The sequence below is a fragment of the Monodon monoceros genome, unplaced genomic scaffold, assembly GCF_005190385.1.
Source record: "Monodon monoceros isolate NGI ecotype Baffin Bay Population unplaced genomic scaffold, NGI_Narwhal_1 Super_Scaffold_4, whole genome shotgun sequence".
Taxonomy (NCBI): domain Eukaryota; kingdom Metazoa; phylum Chordata; class Mammalia; order Artiodactyla; family Monodontidae; genus Monodon; species Monodon monoceros.
This window is the reverse complement of record NW_021703781.1, coordinates 19,973,146-19,996,200: the sequence shown is the minus strand read 5'-3', so window position 1 is coordinate 19,996,200 and position 23,055 is coordinate 19,973,146.

Genomic DNA, 23,055 nt, shown 5'->3' with positions numbered 1-23,055 from the left:
GAACTATTTTAACCCAGAGAAGTAAACATAAGGGCTGGTTTTCAAACAAAATACTTTTGTTTTATAATAATACTAGTGCTTAGGTAGGACTTACTACATACCAGGTATTGTTCTAAATTCTTTACTTACATTAACTTGCTTGACCCACAGAACAACCCGATGAGGTAAAAACTAATTTTATCCCCATTTTATAGACAAGAACACCGAGTCACAGGGAGATTAAGTGACTTCTCCAAGGTCACAGGGCTACTGATGGAAGAGCTGGGATCTCAGCCCAGGCAGTCAGACTCAAGGCCACCCTGCTGCTCTAACAAGGTGAAATATTCATTTTACTATATTGTCCTTATTTCTTTTATTTAACCAGGGCCAGTGACGGCTCAGTCACAGATGGGTCCAAGCACCTGAGTTGGAGAGCTTCTCCCCTAGTGTACTGAGCCACTCTTGGTTAGATTTATAAAACATGGCACGTGGATCCTGGCTCTGCAGAACCCTAATGATAGGGACAGAGTAAAGGGACAAAGCAGGTAATTAAATAGTTAATCCCACTAGGAAATTGTAAGTAAAGAAAAAAATATGGGAGACCCCTGTAAGTTAAGGATCACTCAAGAAAGCAAGTTTTCTTAACCACAAAGCCAAGCAGGCTTGCTTAGCAACAAAACCATGCAACAGAAGCATGAGACATGCCCCCAAACAATAAAACAATAGTGGCATGAGACCCACATCCTGCCCAGTGAGCTCAGTAAGTTATTGACCCTAGGACATGCTCTCTGCACACATAAAAAACAATAATTTATGGAAAGGTGACATTTCAAAGGGAAAGACCCTCATTGTACTGAGACCTGAAGTAATTTTTCCATAGTGCCATGACAGTCAGTCCCAGCTTGACCACGTAGGGACAAGGAAACTCCCCCACCCAACCTGGAGGAGGAGCTGATGATGGAAGTATGACATCTACCAACGAATGAGGAGGAAGGGGATCTTCTCCCCATCCCCACTTTTCCTTTGATTATAAAACTATAGCCCAGGGACTTCCCTGGTGGTGCAGTGGTTAAGAATCTGCCTGCCAATGCAGGGGACACAGGTTCAAGCCCTGGTCCAGGAAGATCCCACATGGCGTGGAACAACGAAGCCCATGCACCACATCTTCTAAGCCTGCGCTCTAGAGCCCGCGAGCCACAACTACTGAGCCCGCATGCCACAACTACTGAAGCCCGTGCGCCTAGAGCCTGTGCTCTGCAACAAGAGAAGCCACCTCAGTGAGAAGCCCGGGCACCGCAACAAAGAGTATCCCCCGCTCACCGCAACTAGAGAAAGCCTGCGCACAGCAACAAAGACCCAAAGCAGCCAAAAATAATTAATTAATTAAAAAAAAAACTGTAACCCAGTAAGTTCTCAGGGTGTGGCACCCTCTCGTCCACCTGCTTGTAAGCCTCACAAGCATCCTATTCTAATAAATCACCTCTTATCTATCACTTTGCCTCGCTGAATTCTTTCTATGCTGAGAGGTAAAGGACTGGAGCTCCTTGGAGCGCCCAGAATCGCCTCCAAGGGGTTTCACTCTTACAAAGGGCATTCTCAAACCAAGTGGTGAGGCTGATCCCGTGACAGAGGGGCCTATAAGGGAGGTGTGGAAGCAGTTGCCCCTCCCAGTGCAGGGGCAGGGAGCGGGGGGCGTCTAGTTTGGTGGATTCAGCTGAGCTGACTATTTCCTCCTCTCTCAGTCTTCTGCAGGTCCATCCCAACGTGCCCTACCCAAAGAATCACTTTTGTCAAGAGTTGCGGCCTCCACCTCTCTCCTGAGCTCCAGACCCATATTTCCAACTGCCTGTAAATATCAACTCCTAGATCCCATGGGCACCTGAAACTCAATTTGTCTCCCATCACAGTTATTTCTTCTTAAACTTCCTTTCTTCTCGATTCCTCCCCTTGTCATTTATTCACTCAACAAATATTTCTGAAGCACTTAAGGTGATCTGCACTTCCTAGTTCACTAGAAATGCACAGGTGAGCAAAACAGAGTCTCTGCCCACATTCTGTGGAGAGAGACAGACAGTAAACAAATCACAAATTAAATGTACCTTATGTCAGGCGCTAGGAGGAAAAATAAATCAAAGTGTATGTGACACAGCTGCATCCTACAATTTCCATTTCCCCTGTGTCCTAACTAATAAATGCTCTAATGTTTAGGTGCCCTGGCCCGGCGTCCCAGAATAAAGGCTAGCCAGCCTGCAACTAGATGTGGCCAGGGGACCAAGTTTTGGCCAGAGAGTAAAGCCAAGTCCCCCTAAAACTGAGTTCCCCTGCCAAGTTTATGATTAACCTCTCTATCCAAAACTTTATTCCCTTTCTTGTCCTACCCCTGTTCCCCTCAGGATTGAGAAATATCAAAGAAAAGGTAGCGGGGGGGCTTCCCTTGTGGTGCAGTGGTTAAGAATCCGCCTGCCAATGCAGGGGACACAGGTTCGAGCCCTGGTCCAGGAAGATCCCACATGCCGCAGAGCAACTACGCCCGTGCGCCACAATTGCTGAGCCTGTTCTCTACAGCCCATGAGCCACAGCAGCTGAGCCCCCATGCCACAACAAGAGAAACCACTGAAATGAGGAGCCCGGGCACCGCAACAAAGAGTAGCCCCCGCTGGCCGCAACTAGAGAAAGCCCTCATGCAACAATGAAAACCCAACACAGCCAAAAATAAAAATAAATAAAAATAAAATTTAACAAAAAGGGGGGACTGAAACTGAGCAGGCCCCTGCAGGGTCTTCCCAGGTACAAGCCCCTCCATGCTCCCTCACCCCCTTCTTGTTTGGCCTTCCCTGATTTCCAAAGAGCAGTTAATAATTAGGACAATAGTCACAGGCCTCCTAGTTCCTCCTGAAGGGATACAGATAACATCTGAAGCATACCTTTGAGTGGTTCTGCAGAAATTAAGACCCCCACTCAGTGGACGGTGGTGACTTGCTGACCACAAGCACGTAGACCCCAGACTGGTTGGAACCAGAAGGCTGATGAATAAGATTCCTGAAACATCCCCCTGTTACTTCACCACCAACCAATCAGAAGAATGTCTGCTAACTGATCACACACCCTGCAACCCTCACCCCTAGTGCTCCTTTTAAAAAACCCTTGCCTGAAAGTCTTTCAAGCACGAGCTGCCCCTTGGTGCCCTGCAGTAAATGCTGTACACGCTGTACTTCATCCACTGCCACCCGCTGTCAGTAGACTGGCTTTGCTGTGCATCAGGAGGGAGGACGTAACAAGAAGAAAGTGCGGCCTCATGGGAGCTTCCAAGAGCCATTCCTAAGATTGTGCAGCTTTCCCTCTGCCATCCCCCCTTCTTCCCTCTTGCTGGCTGAAGCACAGACAGACAGGCTGGAGATCCAGGAACCATCTTGGATTATGAGATAACTGTCACCGAGGTGCCCCATATCATCCCCACATTGACTACCTCCAGATTTTTAGAACTTGAGAGAGAAAATTTAAATTACAATAAAGAACAACAGAGAATGTATCACTTTAGATAGGATGGATAAGGGAGGCTTCTCTGAGGATGTGACATTTGAGCAGAGACCAGAATAAAATGAGGGAGTATGCCATGCCTGTGCTTCCTCTTCTCTCTTGGGAAAAGAGTGTTCCAGGCAGAACCCGTCTCCCTGCCACCCAAGCTGGAAACCTGAATACCATCCGTGAGCTCTTTCCCCTCCCAAACCCCATCTAGTCTAATCTGATCTGTCACCAAACCCCACCAAGTCTACTTATACTTGTGTCTTGAGAACAAACACAACACAAATCAAACCTACAAACTCTCTTGAATCCATCTTCTCCTTCTGATTCGTTCTGCTACAACAGGACTGTAGTGGGTTGAAGGGCACCCCCCAAAAGATATGTCTTAACCCTCACAACCTGTGAATGTGACCTTATTTGGAAAAAGAGTCTTTGCATGCGTAATTAAGTTAAGGACCTCCAGATCATCCTGGATTACTGGTGGGCCCTAAATCCGACGACTGTCCTGATTAAGAAGCAGAAGAGAGCACACAGGGAGGAAAAAAGAAATTGTCACTTGAAGGCAGAGGCAGATGCCATGTGAAGATAAACCAAGGAACGCCTGGAGCCCCCAGATGTGGAAGAAGTGCCCTAGAGCCTGTGGTGGGAGCACAGCCCTGCTGACACCTTGATTTTGGTCTTCTGGCCTCCAGAACTGTGAGACAATACATTTCTGTTATTTTAAGCCACCAAGTTTGTGGTAATTTGTTCTTGTGGCCCTAGGAAACAAATACAATGCCTTTAGCACAATATCTACTCTCTTTTAGCCCCAGGCTACAGAACTTGTCTGTTCAGAAACCCCTGTAGTAAAAATGTTTGGATCATGTATCTCGATATGTATATTAATTTACAACTATCAGTGCATATGACTGTACGAATTCGTTAGGTATATGATAAAACATACCTAAATGTCTATGTTCAACATGAAAATGGATGAGACAGATGGGAGTGTAAAGTGATACAACTACTTTGGAACTGCTTGGCTGTTTCTAATAAAGTACAATATACACCGACCCCATGACGCAGCAATTCCATTCCTGGGTATTTACCCAAGAAAAATTGAGGCACGTGTCCCTACAAAGATTTGTACACGAATATTCAGAACACTTTATTAGTAACAGCCCAAACTAGAAGCAACCCAAATGTCCCTGAGCAAGCGAGTGGTTAAACAAATTGTAGTACATCCATACACCATACTTCTCAGCTATAAAAAAGGAATGCTTTTCTGGGGTAACAATTTTATTGAGTGTAATTCACTACCATACAATTCACCCATTTAAAGTATAAAATTCAATGATTTTTAATACAATTGCAGAGTTGTGAGATCCTTGCCACAATCAATTTGAGAATATTTTCAGCATCCCCAAAAGAAACCCATATCCATTAGCTGTCACTTCCCACCCGAGCTCCCAGGCTCCCTAGCCCTGGGCAACCACCAATCTGCTTCCTGTCTCTACAGATTTGCCTATTCTGGACATTTCGTATAAATGGCATCATACAGTCTTTGGTGACTGGCTTCTTTTATTATTTAGCATAGTGTCTTTAAGGGTCATTCATGTCGTAGTACATATCTGAATTTCAGTCTTTTTTAGGTCTGAATAATATTCTGTTGTGTGGATATATCACAGCTGGTTTATCCACTCATCAGTTAATAGACAGTTGGTTGTTTCCACCTTGGGGATTCTTTTGGTATTGTATTAGTTGGGCTGCCCTAACAAAATACCACAGACTGGATGGCTTAAGCAACAGAAATTTACTTTTTCACAATTCTGGAGGCTAGAAGTCCAAGAGCATGGTGTTGGCAGGTCTGGTTTCTTCTGAGGCCTCCCTCCTTGACTTGCAGATGGCTGCCTTCCTGACATGGACTTCTCTCTGTGTGCACACATCCCTGATGTCTCTGTGTATTCAAATTTCCTCTTCATAGAAATACCAGTCAGAGTGGATTAGAGTCTACCCTAAAGACCTCATTTTAGTTTAATTACCTCTTTGAAGACCCTGTCTCCAAATATGATCACATTCTGAGGCTAAGACTTCAACATATGAATTTGGGGGGGATACAGTTCAGTCCATAACAGGTGTTGTATTAAGAAAACACTGCCAAATCCAAGGTCACAAAGATTCATACCTATGTTTTCTTCTAAGAGTTTTATAATTTTAGCTATTGCATTTAGGTCTTTGATCCATTTTGAATTAATTTTTGCATATGGTATGAGGTAGGGGTTCAACTTCATTCTTTTGCATGTGGATATCTGATTGTCCCAGCACCATTTGTTGAAGAGACTATTCTTACTCCATTGAACTGTTTTGATATCCCTGTCAAAAATCAAATGACTGTAAAGTTGTAAGGGTTTATTTCTGGACGTTCAATTGTATTCCATTGATTTATATGTCTGTCCTTATGCCAGTACCACACTGTCTTTATAAGCTTTGAAAATAGGGAATATGAGTTCTTCAGCTTTCTTGGTTTTTTTGTTTTGTTTTGTATTTTTGCGGTACACGGGCCTCTCACTGTTGTGGCCTCTCCTGTTGCGGAGCACAGGCTCCGGACGTGCAGGCTCAGCGGCCATGGCTCACGGGCCCAGCCACTCCGCGGCATGTGGGATCTTCCCGGACCGGGGCATGAACCCGTGTCCCCTGCATCGGCAGGCAGACTCTCAACCACTGCGCCACCAGGGAAGCCCCTGACCCTGCATTTTGGACCAGACAAGAGAGGGAAGAGGCCTTTGCAGTCCCTCCCTCAGAGTCTCTCCCACAGTCGGCGTGCCACACAGCACCAAGGCTTGAGTGTGTAGTTCTGAGGCTTAGCATTTTGCTTCTAAGAAAGGGCTAAGAAGGGAGCCTAGTAACAAAGGTCCCTCAGAAAGCCCCTGCCCTGTGGCAGTGGGCTGGGCCCAGCGGGAGCAACTAGAGGTAAGCGCTCTTCCTCACCCCAGAATCTACTGCAGGGCTGCTCACTAAAACCATGATCAGAATTCCCAAAGAGAAGTGCCATACAATATGTTTCTCTTACAGAAAACGTTACAGAAGAAAACGGAAAGAACATTTAGGTTTCTTACCTTACTTTGAGCGAGCGGGGGCTGAACTGGACTTTCAGTTGCTGTACCCTTCAAGACAGGACAAGATAAGGTGTTATAAAGGCATGCAACTTGCATTCACAGCATATTGGTGCTTACAGTTGACCAACCACGCTCAGAAAGCAAAAGTAGTTACAAGTAACACTGAAATACCTAAGCAAATTCTACAATGATAAACGATTCTCTGGATGAAATGCAGCAGAGCTCAGAAATCTTCGATTCACAGATCTATTCACATCAGCGTTTATTAGGTACTTACAAATGTGCCAGGCACTGTGCTAGTGGCTCTGACCTCAGGGAATCCACAGTCCTCTAGAGAAGATGCATGTGCTCATCAATAATGAAAGCACAGCTGGCTGAACTGCTAGAGAGGCGTGTAGGGGAGCTATGGGAACACAGGGGTCTGTCTCTGCTGGACCTCTGGCCCCGCCCTGCCGTGTCCCCCAAATTGCAGGGTGAGATGCTTCCCAGATGAACATGGAGGGAATGTGGGCAACAAGCAGTGACCAGCTTGACGAGTTAGCATCCTTGGTGAATTAGCACCCCACCCTTCCATAACCTTTTTACAACTTCCCCTGCCTCACAGATTTGGAGAGCTGATGCCAATCAAGAGACAGGCCCATGTGGATTTCTTCATGATGGCAGCTGAAGGGATAAGGAGGATATAGTAAATTATTTGCAGAAAACAGCCACAACAGTTCACCTCTCTGTATCTATGCTCTCATGTTGTCTCCTCCCACAGTGACTCTGGGATTGGCTGTGTGACTCGCTTTGGCCAGTAGCACAACAGCAACAGGATGAAAGCGGAGGCTTGAAAAATTGCTTGTGCTGGGGCTTGCCCTCTCTTGCTGTTCTTGGGACTCTTACAAAACCACTCTCAGTGGGTGAGAAGGAATGGAAACCAGAGTGACAGAGCACAAGAGGAAATCCCACTTTACAAGGAAGGAGACTGAGGTTTCTAGAAGGTTGCATAGCAGCTCACAGACATGCAACCAGTCCCTGTGAAAACCAGCGGTAAACTACGCATCCTCCCTGAAGGGCAGCCCCTATCTTTTCAGCACTTCTTGTCCTGCCTCGCGTAGAATAGGTGCTCAATAAATGTTTGCTGTTCATGAACTGAAAAGCCATGCCCTCTTCTAAGCAGGCCCCAAATCAAAGAAGCTCCATAGAAATCACGATCCTAGGGAAGCTAGGAAAGCAAGAATCGGCATAAAATGACCAGGACAATCCAGGCAAATTTTCCACATGCCCAAGGCCCAAACAGTCTAGGCTTTATACTGATACCCCACGAGAGCAAATTTCTTGCTGAAAGGGCTCTCGTGAAGCCTTGCATATACTTATAGGCCTAGAATCAAGAGTAAGGCGATAGTGAAAAATACTGTCTGGGGCTTGGAATAGCCAGGGAGCCAAGGAGAAAGAAACTGAATGGACCATATAATTTCTAGCCCTTCCTTAGATTAAGAGTGGGAATTCAATATTCAAAGCACAACATTTCTAAGCTTGGAACAATTTGAAATATAACTGTCCTAAGGCAGTTATGGTCTGAGCGGCAGGCCTGGCCCTGAGCCTTGAGTTTGACGTGGAGATAGAAAGAGTACAGGCTTGGAGTCAGAGAGACCTGAGTTTATGTCCTGGATCTGCCACTGACCAGCTGTGCAAAATTAGGCAAGTAATATAACCTCTCTAAGCCTCAGTTTCCCCATCTGTAAAATGGGAATGATACCTACTTTGTTGGGCCTTTGTGAAAATTAAAGGAGGCCATGTAAAGTGAAGTCCTGGCACGGGGTACTGCTCCTGAAACGGCAGCAGCTGCAGAAAAGATCATGGATTTATACAGAGGCACAGGGCAACAATGCCAACTTACACCGGCCTGCTTGAGGGGTCAAACCAAGCTCCAACTCATAGGTTTTCAGCTTGTGTCTGAGACCCCAGAGCCCGTGTTCCTCTCTCTGGACCCCCAAGTGCCATGGAGGACCAGCCCTAGACCCACAGATTGACCCTGAACTCCAAGTGCCAGTGCCCGAGCCTGCTGACTGCCACGTGGCGCCTCTGACACTGGCTGCTTTGTGCCACCTCTCCAAGGCTGTCCTGGCCTGCTTTAAAGGCTTGGTGGCATTCTGCCTGGGGCTGGCAAAGCCAAGCAGGGGCACAGGAAGGGGACAGTGGGGACCAGGAGGTGTGGCAATGACATCCCACATGAACCTCCTGGTGTGGAAGTGCTCCTCCTTCCCCAGAGCGGGCAAAACTTGTCTCGCCCTGGTTGTGGAGTAAAGGAGAAGAAGAGAAGGAAGAGGCATCGGAGGCCCGGGACCCACAGAGAGTCTCCCCACTATAACCAAACAGGTGCCTTGGATTCTTGAGACTGAGCTTCCACTTGGGGGTTAGAAATGGGATCGAGTCCAATTCTCTCAATGCCCTGTAAGGTAGGAAAGATGTGTCTGGGCTACACTTTGCAAAGCCCTTCTCAGAGATGATGAAGGGGGCATTTTAAACCAGTCCTGCAGGACTGAGGGAAAGTCCCCCCTCCCCACCCAACCCGCTGTGTGCCCAAGCTTCTCACCTGGAGGCCAAAGCGGCTCCCTCCTGAGCTAGCACTTCCTCCCCACTTTCAGATGCTATTTGGGAACTAATTTGACATCCAAGCACTGACCTGGGGAAAGTCTTCACAAAGCAAACAGGCTGGGCCACAGCAGTGATTGAGACTCTGCTGTGAGAGAGTTCTGTCCCCAGGGCACTAGCCTTGCGTTTGTCCCTTGGGCTTAAACACCACTGTGCCTCTATTTCCCTAACTGAAAAAGGGAGCAATTGTAGTTCTTGCCCACAGGGGCATTCTGAAGCACAGGTTAATTTGAAATGAGCCAGCCACTCAGAACATAATTTGTCCAGTAAACGTTTTCCAGGGTGTGTTTCAACATGCAGAGGAGAAGCAAAGCTCTCTGTAAGAAGCAAGAATGGGCTTCAGCTTCTACATGGCAACGTAGAATCCAGCCAAGGATGGTTTCTCTGAGAAAAAGCCACACTCTTGTTTTCATCACACATTTGTGACTTTGCAGCATGACTGTCTAAGAAGCAATTAAGCAGAGGGGTTACATGAATGATCCTCTGGGCTCCCCTTGGTCAGGACCTTTCTGGCCCTGGTGAAAATTAAACTGCAAAGAGAATTAGAGGCCGGATCTGAGGGGCTCCTGAATTGTTCCATAACAGGTCCCTGCAGTGCTCTTGGTCTGGGGCTTCCCTCCTATAAAATGGACCCTAATGTAACACCTGCCAGAGGGAGTGGGCTGAGCGGGCAGGGGTGCCTGTGACCATGTGAAGCTAGAGAAAAGCTAGAGGAGATCTTACCCATCCTCGCTGGCAGGTCTGCCCCATGGTGGGGAGGACACCTGCTGTGCCTAGATCCTTTCTTCTCTTCCGCTCTCAGCAGCAGGGGCTGTGATGCCTGGAGAAAAGCAAAGCCCAAAGGAGGCAGTGTCAGGGGTGCACCAGCCTCGCTCCTGTTCCCCAGCTGGGAGCTAAACACCAGATACTGAGGACCAGGGGCAGAGTGCAGGCCCCTATTTCCAAAACGGTCTGTAATCCCAAGTAAACTGTCATAAGGTTTCTGGCGGGATATCATCCCAGAAGAAATTCCCGGGAACCTAGTCTGCAGGTGGTGCCTCATCCCAACTACAGCCTCCTCTGCTTACACAGAGGTCTGGAATTGGGTGCTGCTCTGGGGAGGAAATCACGTAGGAATGGAAATTAGCCAAGACAACTTCCAAAGGCCAGCATTTCAGAGGTGTGATCGTCATCATGGTGTCGCTCTTTTCCCCTAATTTAAACACGGTAGGGAGTATCTCTGGGTAAAAAAGTAATTTTCTGGGCTTCCCTGGTGGCGCAGTGGTTAAGAATCCACCTGCCAATGCAGGGCACAAGGGTTTGAGCCCTGGTCCAGGAAGATCCCACATGCCACGGAGCAACTAAGCCTGTGTGCCACAACTACTGAGCCTGCGCTCTAGAGCCCGTGAGCCACAACTGCTGGGCCCGCGTGCCTAGAGCCTGTGCTCCACAAGAGAAGCCACCACAATGAGAAGCTCGCACACCACAACAAAGAGTAGCCCCAGCTCGTCGCAATTACAGAAAGCCTGCGCACAGCCACGAAGACCCAACACAGCCAAAAATAAAATAAATAAATTTTTTTTAAAAAAGCAATGCACACTCATCACTAAAAAGCCAGAAAGCGGGCTTCCCTGGTGGCGCAGGGGTTGGAAGTCCGCCTGCCGATGCAGGGGACACGGGTTCGTGCCCCGGTCCGGGAAGATCCCACATGCCGCGGAGCGGCTGGGCACGTGAGCCATGGTCGCTGAGCCTGTGCGACCGGAGCCTGTGCCCCGCAACGGGAGAGGCCACAACAGTGAGAGGCCCACGTACCGCAAAAAAAAAAAAAAAGCCAGAAAATACAGGCAAGTAGTTTAATATTTTAAATCACCTTTATTCCTGTAGAAACAAGCTCTATTAACATTTTGGTACATATCCCTTCTTTATATTTCCAGATGACTACATACCAATAACAACACAGAAATGGAACCATGCTATAATATACGTTTTTTTCTTCTTTTATCTTGGAAACAATACATTCACTCTAATATTCAAAAGGTGCAAAAAGCCATATGGTGAAAAGTCCTCCTTGAACCTTTGTTCCCAAGCCGCCCAGTTGCCCTCACTGGGCAAATAATGGTATAAGTTTCTGGTATAACTGTCGAGGCGTATTTTGTGCCTATACAAGCAAATCTTAATATATACTGTCCCCCTCTTGTGTGTGAGAGCATATTACATACACTGTCTACAATATACTTTTAAAAACTACTTTTTTCCAAGGAACAATATATTATGAAAATCTTTTCATGTCAAATTAATCAAGATCTCATCATTTTTTATTAGCTACACTGGGTAAAGATTTTATAGTTCATATACAGAAAGGCTAATTCAAGAATCCTTATTCAATAAATGTCAAATAGCCTAACTGAAAATTCGTAGCAATTTTATTGTCACTACATATCATGAACAGCTTACAATATTATGTGATTTGCCTAACAATTAGTGTGCGGCAGCAAATCCAAAAGCCTCCCTACTATTTGAGGCTTTTTCAGTTCTCAGAGGGTAAGCCAGGAGTCCAAGCTACTAAACATTGGCGTAAGCTGGGCATCCAGCCACTGAATCCCGATTCAAAGTTTGTGAATTCTGCCAGAATTGGTCTTGGCAGGATACCTGGCACCCCTGACACCCCAAAGCCTCCGTGGCCCAGCTCAGAGGCATAAACAAAATTTGTGAGGCTGCTTTGTTATTTGTTTACCTAAACAAAATTTGATTTAAAGTTCATACTTAATTCCTTCATCCCGAGAATTTCTGGATGAGAAAAGACACAGAACTTGGCTGTGGTATATCCTTCAGAGAACTGAGAAATATCAGTACTTGTCTGATATTTACTTGATAATCGCCGCCCTCTCCCATCAGAGAATAAGTTCCCAGGGTGTGGGGACTTTGTGGGTCCCCAGTTCTAGGCACATAGTAGGTGTTGAACACAGCCTCGAGGTCATGCTGCTTGGTCTGGAGCCCTACTCAGCTACATAATAGCCTTGACTCTGGAAAAGTTACTTAGCCTATCTGAACCTCAGTTTCCTCGACTGTAAAATGGGGATAATAACTATAATAACAGAGCCACATAGGAATGAGGTGTGTGTACATAAACAGAGCACTTAGAATAGTGCTTGGCACCTAGCATGTATTCAAAATATGTTAGTTAACCATCATTCTTGTTGGTTGATTAGCAAATGTACTGAAATTCAAAACAGCTGTGAAAGCAAAAGGGCTTTTACTGAGAACATAAGTGGCTTATAATTGGAGGCACAGCCTGTTCAGAGGTGGTTTAGAGCAGTGACTCCACAGGGAGAGCACTAGGCAATTTGTTGGGGTGAGGGAAGACACTATCAGAACTTTTATTTACAACTTTTTAAATCTCACTCTATAACTTTTTTAGGCTATTCTTTATAGTGTGTATATTCTTTTAGTACATTACTAAATGTATATAATTTTTTAAAAATTGAGCTATAATTCACATATCAAAAGATTCACATTTCAAAGTATGTATATAATTCGGTGCTTTCAGTGTATTTGTAAGGTTGTGCAAACATCACCACTATTTAATTCCAGGACATTTTCATCAACCCCAAAAGAAACCCTGTAGGGAATTCCCTGGCGGTCCAGTGGTTAGGACTCATCTCTTCCACTGAAGGGGGCGAGGGCTCAATCCTTGGTCAGGGAACTAAGATCCCACAGGCTGAGTGGCGTGGCCAAAAAAAAAAAGAGAAAGAAATCCTGTACCCATCAGCAGTCCCCAGCCCCTGGCAACCACTAATCTACTTTCTTCTCCATGGATTTGTCTATTTGGAACATTCCACATATATGAAATCATACATGTATATAATCTCAAAATAATTAAAACACATGCATTTGGGAACATGCCTACAAAAGTATTTTACTGATAGAGTGCATGACCAAAAAAGGTTTGGAGGGACCTGGCTGGGAGTGTAAAGCCTGCTTGGTTTTATCCCCAGCTCCACTATTAGTTTGCTCCACAGACACTGACAGGAGGTAACAGGCTCCATCAACCCAGTGCTAATGAAATTCCAGTCACTGGCACAGTCCAAAGTAGAACATGATCTAAGCATAACAAAGATTTTGCTTGGTAAATTATGATTTAACTTTGTTTTTATAAAAAGATGTTCTCCTCCTAATTATGCTAGATAGGCTAACAGTTAAAATAGCAATGCAGCCTGGGACCTGGGCTCAATCCTTGCTCTGCCACTTACTGAACTTCCCTTAAGTTTCCTTGTCTATAAAGCGGGGGTAATAATAGGTGAAAATTAGTAACCCTTTTCTACGTTTTTTTCTTTTTGGCCGCACAGCACGGCTTGCAGGATCTCAATTCTCTCACCAGGGACTGAATCCTGGCCACAGCAGTGAAAACCAGGAATCCTAACCACTAAACCACCAGGGAACTCCCCCTTTTGCATTAGAATGTGGCCTTAGGTTAGTGCTTTAGCTCTGTTCCCTTGCTTACCTTGTAAGGGTAGTATGTCAAATATATTTCTGAGCAACATCTCCTAGGGTAAAGATGACCCCTAGTTGGTAGACCGCTTCTGGGTTGGAAGAACTATAAATACTAGATGGAATGCCATAGCTTTGGGCTTCCTGAGAGAGGTGACTCTTGTCTTGTCCCCTGCAGGGACTCTGGAACATGTCCCTATGGAGCTGCTCAAGAGAATTTGGTTCCTGTGGAGCAGGAGGCTTTTAAGCAAGAGGGGAATCCTGCACCTGCCCAGTGAGATCCTGTCTCCTCCTGTCTGTGGACTGCTACACGGACTCCCTCAGAAAAGAAGCGCTCCGCCTTGCCCTGCCGGCAAGCTGTGGTTCCTGTCTTACAGCCTTGCACGCAGAATGGGGCCGAGTGTGGCCTGTGGCAGTCGTTGAATCTGGAGGTCTAGTAGAGTCTAGAACTCTCCTGATGGGCACTGCAGATGAAGTCATGCAGAGAGCCTGGCATACAGTAAGTACTTAATAAGCGACAACTATCAGTACTAAATAAATGGCCATTATTATTATTAATGTTTTATCTGCACTTACCAACTCACAGTGGGCCAGAGATCATTCTAACCCCAAGAAGCCTGGGTCGGGATATCAAGCTGCCAGATATAGCCCGACTATGAAGCATGAGAAAACACCTCTCTGTAATTCTCAAAAGAGAATTTATACAAATGTCCATTCACCAAGTATTTATTTGTACTAGATATTAGGAGCACTGTAGTGGAAAAGACGGACATGGTCCCTGCCCTCGCAGAGCTTATAACAATTAAGGAGCAATTATAGTGCATTGTGGCAGGCGAAGAGTGGGGAACTATGTCTTGAACGATATATGTTTAGAAATCCAAGAAGCCTCCTCACAGTGAGGACACCAACCTCCGGCCCATGGCACAGAATCCTAGGTTGGAGAAAGACCAGAGCCCTGGCACTCACCTTCTCCCCCCATCACTGTACACATGGTAGATTGTTGCAACCATGGATAGGACTCTCTGTATCCGGGCCCTTGGGTAGTTCCCATCCACAAAGACCCGGGCTTGGCAAATGACTTGCTTTGGCCAACTGGCCAATAGCAACTGTGCCACAGGAAAAAACTTGAAAAGTGCCTACACATGAGGGACTTACTCTCTCTTGATGCCCTTGGGAGCCCTGCCACTGCTGTCATGGGAAGAAGCCCCTGCTGGCCTACTGGATGATGAGAGGCTACAATGGAGCAGAAACAGTCATCCCAGGTGGGTATCTGAGGCCAGCCCCCAGCCAACCAGGGAGTTGACTGACATACAGGAGTGAGTCCGACCAAGACCAGTCACATCTGCCTCAGATCTGCAGAACCACTGTGATACTGTGATTTACAATAAGAAATATATATTTGGTCTTCAACCCTGTTCCTGGCACATAGCTCCTAAAGCCCTTGTAATTTCCTAAGTGATAAAAAATTATGGGAGAATCTTTGGTTATAATATTTGGTCTTTTGTCCTCAAACAGCTCCAATTCCTGAAACAGCTCAAGTGATAAAGGGGAGCGTCTTGTTATTCATAACAAGCCTCTTTCAACAGCACCTGAGTTTATGTTAATGAGGAGGGGGCTGGTTGCCAGGGGAACCAATTCTGTGATTTGAGGGTTGGAATTTCAGCCCCCTCCCCGCCTCACCCTCACCCCACCTATGGGGAAAGGACAGGGGCTAGAGGACAAATTAATCAGCAACGGCCAGGGATTTAATTAAGCATGCCTGTGTATTGAAGCCTCCTTGAACACCCGAAAGGATGGGGTTCAGAGAGCTTCCAGATTGATGAATATATGGAGGTGCTGGGAGGGAGGTGCACCCAGAGAGGGCATGGAAGCTCCATGCCCCTTCCCACATACCTTGCCCTATGAATCTTTCCCATTTGGCTGTTCCTGAATTATAATATCCTTCTATAATAAACTGGTAGTCTAGTAAGTAAACTGTTTCCCTGAGTTCTGTGAGCTGCTCTAGCAAATTAATCAAACTTGAGGAGGGGGTTGTGGGAAACTCTGATCTACAGTCAACTGGTCAGAAACACAGGTGACAACCTGGATTTGTGATTGGCATTGAAGTGGAGGTGGGGAGACAGTCTTGTGGGACTGAGCCTTTAACCTGTGGGGTCGGTAGATGGTGTCAGAATTGAGTTAAATTAGAGGACATTCTATAATTCTGGTGTCACAGAATTGCTTGGTTTGGGAAAGAAACCCCATCCATTTGGTGACCAGAAGTGTTAGTGTGAGTAGGGAGAAGGAGAGACACAGGTGAAACATCTTCCTTTACAACCACCCAGCTGAGCTCAGCCCAAATTGCTGTAACACAGAATCATGAGCTTATTGTTTTAAGCCACAAAGTATGGGGGTGGTGTTGTTTGTTTTGGGTTTTTTTTGCGGTACGCGGGCCTCTCACTGCCGTGGCCTCTCCCGTTGCGGAGCACAGGCTCACGAACCCAGCCGCTCCGCGGCATGTGGGATCTTCCTGGACCGGGGCACGAACCTGCATCCCCCGGATCAGCAGGCGGACTCTCAACCACTGCGGCACCAGGGAAGCCCCATGGGGGTGGTTTTTTAACGCAGCAATAGGTGATTGAACCCTCCAAGAGCAGGCTGTCATAGAAGAGTCCTAAGTTAAGAGTCAGAGAGCTGGCTTGCCCTAGTCCTGGGTCCACCACCTGTTACCTAAATGGTCTCAGGGAAAATGCTTTACCCCTCCAAGCCTCAGAGTGTCACCTGGTATCAACTGCTCTCCTGTCTACCTCAGTGGGTCATTGTGAAGATCACATACAGCTACTTGGATCCCTCAAGGGAGCTATTAGCATGACCTGAAAGGCAGCTGGCCATAAAGAAACTTTGTTGCCCAATAATCACTGATAATGCCATAAGAAGAAAGAGTTGCTTTTGCACTTATACATTTTCTCACTTGATCCTGGTAACACCGTTACAAGGGGGATAATATGATCCTAAGTTATAAATGAAGATGCTGACATTCAGAGGGGCGCTGTAACTTGCTCAAGGTCACACAGCAGGACATGGGAGAACAAGCACGGGTGCAACTCTCACAGAGTCCAGAGCCCTCTTCCCACTCCACGGGCTGCCTCTCCTCCAGAGTCTATGTCATGTCATCCACCCCTCCTCACGCCTCAGCATCCTGAATGCTGGGGTGGGGAGAATCACACACTCCCCAGCTCCAGGCCCTCTACAAGGAGAGCCTGCAGGAGCTGAGCTGCCCGCTAACATTCAAACCTGTTCATCAACAAATTCCACACACACACTTTCTGATACCAGGGCAGCTTCCCAAGTCTAGTTCAAACGCCGCCCTGGATCACCAAAGCAACCTAACAGAGAATAAACTTACATCTTTCCCATTGGTATTTCTTTCTTAAAGACCCCATGGGTCTGTCGTATGACAGAGAAGATTATGCTCTCATCCTCTTCTTCGCTGGCTTCCTATCTGCTGTTACCCAGGAGTGAGGGGGAAAAAGAAACCCTAGGGACTGGCCCAGGGCACTCAGTTTGAAGGTCATTCAAACTAGCGTTGCTTTTTGTCAAAAGACTGCTTGGCCTAGAGTTCATGTAGAAATTGGTGTCATTTCCACTGGCCCACCGCCGTGGTTCCTTCTGTATGCACACCCTCCTTCCTGCTGGGAGCCAGCATTCTTCTATCACTCAATTCCCCTGGGAGCCCATCGGCCCTCTCTCTGGGACTCACACAGATCTCCCTACAACTCCCTCCTCAGAATTTAAAGCATCTGTGTAAACTGAATATTGCCCTTCCCAAAAAAGCTGGCAAACACAACACAATTTCAAAACAGATGCTTCACAACATTATAAATCAACTCTAATTCAATTTTAAAAATAAAGCTTCATTTCTTGTGTCATTTAACTGAATTTAGGGATCCTGATATCCCAGCATTTTAATAACAGAAAAATCCACTATTCATTTGCATCTACCAATGGCTGTTGGCTTCCAGCTATGCTTTCTTTGAATCGTTTTCGGCTCTGTATCAGAGAGCAGGAACCCCCTAATCAATTGACTTCCCATCTTTCCCTTAAGCAACTCACTTGGAGGTAATTGTAACTAGCATTTATTGAGGGCATATTATTTGTCAGGCACTGCTACAGATGAGTCAAGACATTAATTCACTAGAACACATCATAAGTAATATTATCCCATTTTACAGATGAGGAAACTGAGGCTCAAAGAGGTCAAGTAACTTCCCAATTTCACACAGCAGGTAAGTAGCAGAGCTGAGATTGGAGATCCAGCTGGCTCCAGCTCCTGCACTCTCCACCCCTGTACTACACTCTTCTTCAACAGCAGAGCATCAGCTCAGACACTGAGGTTAATAAGAAGGGCAAATGGTACTCAGCGGAGAGAGGCCTTTTACAGTCTATTAAGCTATGGTGAATACCACTACAGCATTTACCTTTAAAAAAATAATCACACTGTAGATAACATTATCCCTCTTATTTCAAACAGAAAGACCTAACTGAAGTGAGTTTGGGTCCAGCTAAAAATCACTGCGTAACCTGGCAAAGTGTTTGTCCCTCTCTGGGCCTCTTCAGTCAAGTAAGTGGGTTTAAACTCCAGGATCTACCCTTTGAGATCATGAGACTTGAGTATCTCTTTATTCATCCTGTTTTACAGAGAAGGACAGGAAGGTGCCTAATGCAAAGGTCAGGGAGGGTGTGGCTTGGGGAGGAGTGAGACCACCAGGGTTTGGCCGCCTACTCACTTGCCTTGGGATGACTTGAGACACCTCTACTGGCTCTTCACTTGGTCTCACTTTCATTTTTCCAAAAGGACAACATATGCTGCCTTGCAACCCGAATGTAGATTCTTGGCACAAAGCAGGTGTGTGTGGGTGTTTGGCTCTTTTCTTCCTTGGGAACAATGCTCTTGGGTAACAGTTCTTTGGTTGGTTAGTTGGAGTCCTGAGAACAGAAAGGGACAAAAGATGCATTTGTCACAGTATCAAGGGTCACCAAAGGACTGGAAGGGGTGAAGCCTGCTCCACCATCCTGTGGAAGCAAGGGTGTGAGCCTTGTTTCCAATGAAGGGGATGTTACTGCAGCCTCATGGTCAGGGGCTGGGGCCCTTGGTGTCCTTGACATTCAGAGGCTGCTTTATGGTTATAAAGTTCTTTGTCCCACTGGGCCCTAACAGAAGCTTTGGGTGGGGAGGACAAGAATGGTGACAATGGTGAAGAGGACGGTGAAGATGGTGATGACAATGGCAACCTGTGTGCACTGAGCCCTCACGTGTGCCACAGGCACTGTGCTAAAGACTTCCTGTGTCTTGACTCCAGAAGCTTCCCAACAACGTCAGGAAGTAGAAAACTATTTCCTTAGGCCCAGGGAAGCTGAAGCTTAGAGAGGTTGAGTCAGGTACTCATGGAAACGCAGCAGAAGCAGAGCCAGGTTTTGAACTTGGATCTCTCCCACCTTGGGGCTTTACTTTTTCATTTTACGGGTGCAGTAGCTGAGGCTTAGAGCTGGCAAGTAGCTCAGAATTAGTAAAACCAACTCAGGTTTTTATTTTTATTTAATTTAATTAATTAATTTATTTATTTATTTAAGTCAAGCATTTATAGTCTAAAGTATGTAGAAGGAAGACACCCTGTAAATAACAGAATTAAGCATGAGAAACACATGTGAATATGTTTAACCCAAATTCAATACAGTATTCATTAAACAAGTTCACAAAAATTGAACTGTAAGTTTTGAAACTTGTATAAGGTTCATTCCATTTCTTTCATTTTGTTTTAATGTGTTTTTTTGTGGTAAAAGTTACATAATATAAGACATACTCTTTTAATCCTATTTAACTGTACAGGTCAGGGGCACTGAGTACATTCTCACTGTTGTGCAGCTCTCACCATCATCCATCTCCCGAATTTTTCACCTTCCTAAACTGAAACTCTGTCCCCGTTAAACACTAACACCCCATTCCCCCTACCCACCCCCAACCCCCCGGCCCCTAGCATCTACCAATGTACTTTCTGACTCTATGAATTTGACTATTCTAGGTACCTCGTATAAGTGGAATCAAACACCAACTCAAGTTTTTAAATCTGGGGAGATATGAAATGACCAGATTGGTGGAAAAAATAGAGAAGGTAAACCTCATATGTTGGTGCCAGACTGAGCTGGGGTAGACCTGAGCCAAAAGTCCTAGTGACTGTCCCAGGTCACCTCCTTCCTACCTCCTCCCGTCACTAGGAGCTTCTTTCAGGAAAAATACCCCTGTTCTTCCACCCTCTTCCACAGTCCTGGGTGATCTACCACTGTCCCTCCACCTCTTTCCTACTGTTCTTAAATCCTGCCCTCATGGAGCTTACAGTCTCTGGAGGAGAGGGAGGTTAATTAAGAAGTCACAAGAGGGGGGCTTCCCTGGTGGCGCAGTGGTTAAGAATCCACCTGCCAATGCAGCGGACACGGGTTCAAGCCCTGGTCCAGGAAGATCCCACATGCCGTGGAGCAACTAAGCCCGTGTGCCACAGCCACTGAGCCTGCGCTCTAGAGCCCGCGAGCCACAACTACCCAAGGCCGCCTGCCTAGAGCCCGTGCTCCGCCAACAAGAGAAGCCACCACAATGAGAAGCCCGCACACTGCAACGAAGAGTAGCCCCTGCTCGCCACAACTAGAGAAAGCCCGCGTGCAGCAACAAAGACCCAATGCAGCCAAAAATAAATAAATACATTAATTAATTTTTTTAAAAAGTCACAAGAGGGAATTCCCTGGTGGTCCAGTGGTTAGGACTTGGTGCTTTCACTGCTGAGAGCCCAGGTTCAATCCCCTGGTCGGGGAACTAAGATCCTATGAGCTGCGAAGCACAGCCAAAACATAAATAAATAAAATAAAATAAAAAGAAGTCACATGAATTATAGTTACAAACTGTGAACTGGGCGTGGTCACATCAGGAGGAAGTAAGGGGAGGCACAACACCTGATCCCGGAAGTGCATGGACAGCTTCCCAGGGGAAGTGACTTTGGGTCTGGGATGCATCAGCCTCTGTCAGAGTTTCCTTTGAGGCCCCTGAGCCAGGGAGAAGTGAGCCTTGATAAAAGAACAGGAGAGAAGAACGAAGGAGGAGGATGTGCCCTAACACTTACTAATCCATCCCTCCAGATTTGGGCCTTACTGAGAGTGGGCTGGCTTGGGTCTCTAGGGCAATGATTCTCAAAGTCTGCTCCCTGGACCAGTGGTAGGGGCATTACCTGGGAACTTGTTAAAAATGCACATTCTCAGGCCCTGCCACAGAACTATCGAATTGAAAACTTTGGGGATGGAGCCAACCATTGGTGTTTAACAAGTCCTCCTGGCCATTCTGCAACCTGCTGAAGTGGAGAGCCATGTTCCAGATGCCTACAGTCAAGTGGATTCACCCACTAAAAGTATGATAGGTCCTCATAGAGGAATTCATAGATGATGTTCTGAGAGTAGGCCTGGTAGGGGTCTGCAGCTGTAGAGAGAAATGGGACAAGTGGCTTGATGGGGTTGAGGATGGGGGATAAAATACCAACATTTTAGCAATTCAGAGATTCATTGCCCCAGGTATGAGACTCCAGGAGGTAAAAGCATAATCTTGGGGAACTGGAAAGAACCTGGCACCTCATATCCTATTCCTATCTCCATGCAAGACAAGATCTGGGTAGGTGATATCTCACCCTTTAAAGTAGCCTTTTCCGTTGTTGGCTGGTCATGTCTGAGATGAAATCTGCCTCCTTCTGACTTTCATCAGCCTTAGTTCTGTGGATTCTTGCAAAAAAATCTTCTTTCCCATGACCTCCCAAGGATGATAATCATGCTTATCCAGAGTTCTTAGTGAAGACCCAATCACTGACCAACCAAAATATAAGAGAAGACCCCAGACTTATGAATGCTTTCATTAAAGCAAGAGTGAACATGACAGAAACTACTTCAAGTACACGTGCCCTTCAGCTGGGCTGGTTGACATGAGGGTGGCCTTGCGGACTGGCCCACATTCTGGAGAATGTTCAACAAAGGTTACAGGGTCTGATTCCTAACCCTGGCCCAAGCCTCCCATGCTCCCTAACTCATTGACACCTCTAGCATGTGGTTTATTTCAGGTTGTGCATTCATGACTTGGTTGGTTAGGAAGACGTTTTGGGACTATACATTTAAACTATCAATGCTTATGTAACTACATTACAGCCAGGATCTACTTCGTTTCTGGAAGAAACAGTCCTCAGAGCATGTTTCTTGTGTCATTCTGAGGTTCCTCATCACATCCAACCAATTGTATGTTCATTCACCCATTCATCTCACCATTCTGCACATCCAATCCCAGTCCACCCTCCTCAGTCTACTTGCAGTTGGGCACTACACGATTTCTTCTCAAAATTGAGAAACCTAAGAAAACCCTAGGCAAGTTCTACTCCAAAGACTATGCTAACAAAAGGCCCAGAGAAAACAAATTGTGGCAGAGTGTGAAAGAGCAGATTAAATTCTCTTTTGAACTTGCACTCTCATACTCTCCCAACATCCTTTGCAACACAAAGAAGAGGGCAGAGAGATGATTAGCCCAGGGAGAGCCAGACTGAAGCCCAGGAAGAAATACAACACAGGGACCTGCCGCTCAGCCTGGTTATCCCACCACCACTCAGCACCTCCCAGGCCTGGGAAGGCTCTCTGGACACCACCATCTGGAGATGATGTCAGTCCTTGAGTGATGATAAGAAATTTATCTTCAACCAAAATAAAACATCAAAAGAAACTTACTATGAAATGGGGCTCTGACACTTCTTGCATAAAGATGGTCTTTGGAGAATCACATCAGAGATAAAAGCTCCCTCTTCTGAGGCTGGAATCACAGATTCTCTATGCTCTTGACGATGTCAGACAAAAATGTGACCACATGCTCTTAAACCGGCTTTCCACTCAACGCCAGAGAGACAGCTCATTTGCCCACCACCTCGTAAAAACTGGAGCCAAACCTCTCATTTATACTGAAAAAAAAGACTCCATCCTACCACAACAGTCCATTGAATTCAAGCCTCTACACAGAGGAAGCAAAAGACTTCCTAATCTCAAGCAAAAAATGCCAGCTATGTGCTCCCACAGGGTTCCAGTCCCCTGGAGGCGCAGGGCACCAGGGCTATCACAAGAACCTCCCAGCTGATCCACATTCAATTCTCTTTTGTGCAAAACTCCAGACACTGTCTGACCATTCAGATCCAAGCTTCAATCCCAGGACAGTCCAGCCTGTGTTCCCCCCAGAAGCATTCGCTGGCCTCACCAGCTGACTCAGAAATCTAGGTAGACTAGAATCTGGGGCCCAGAGATTGACCAAGTAGCTCTA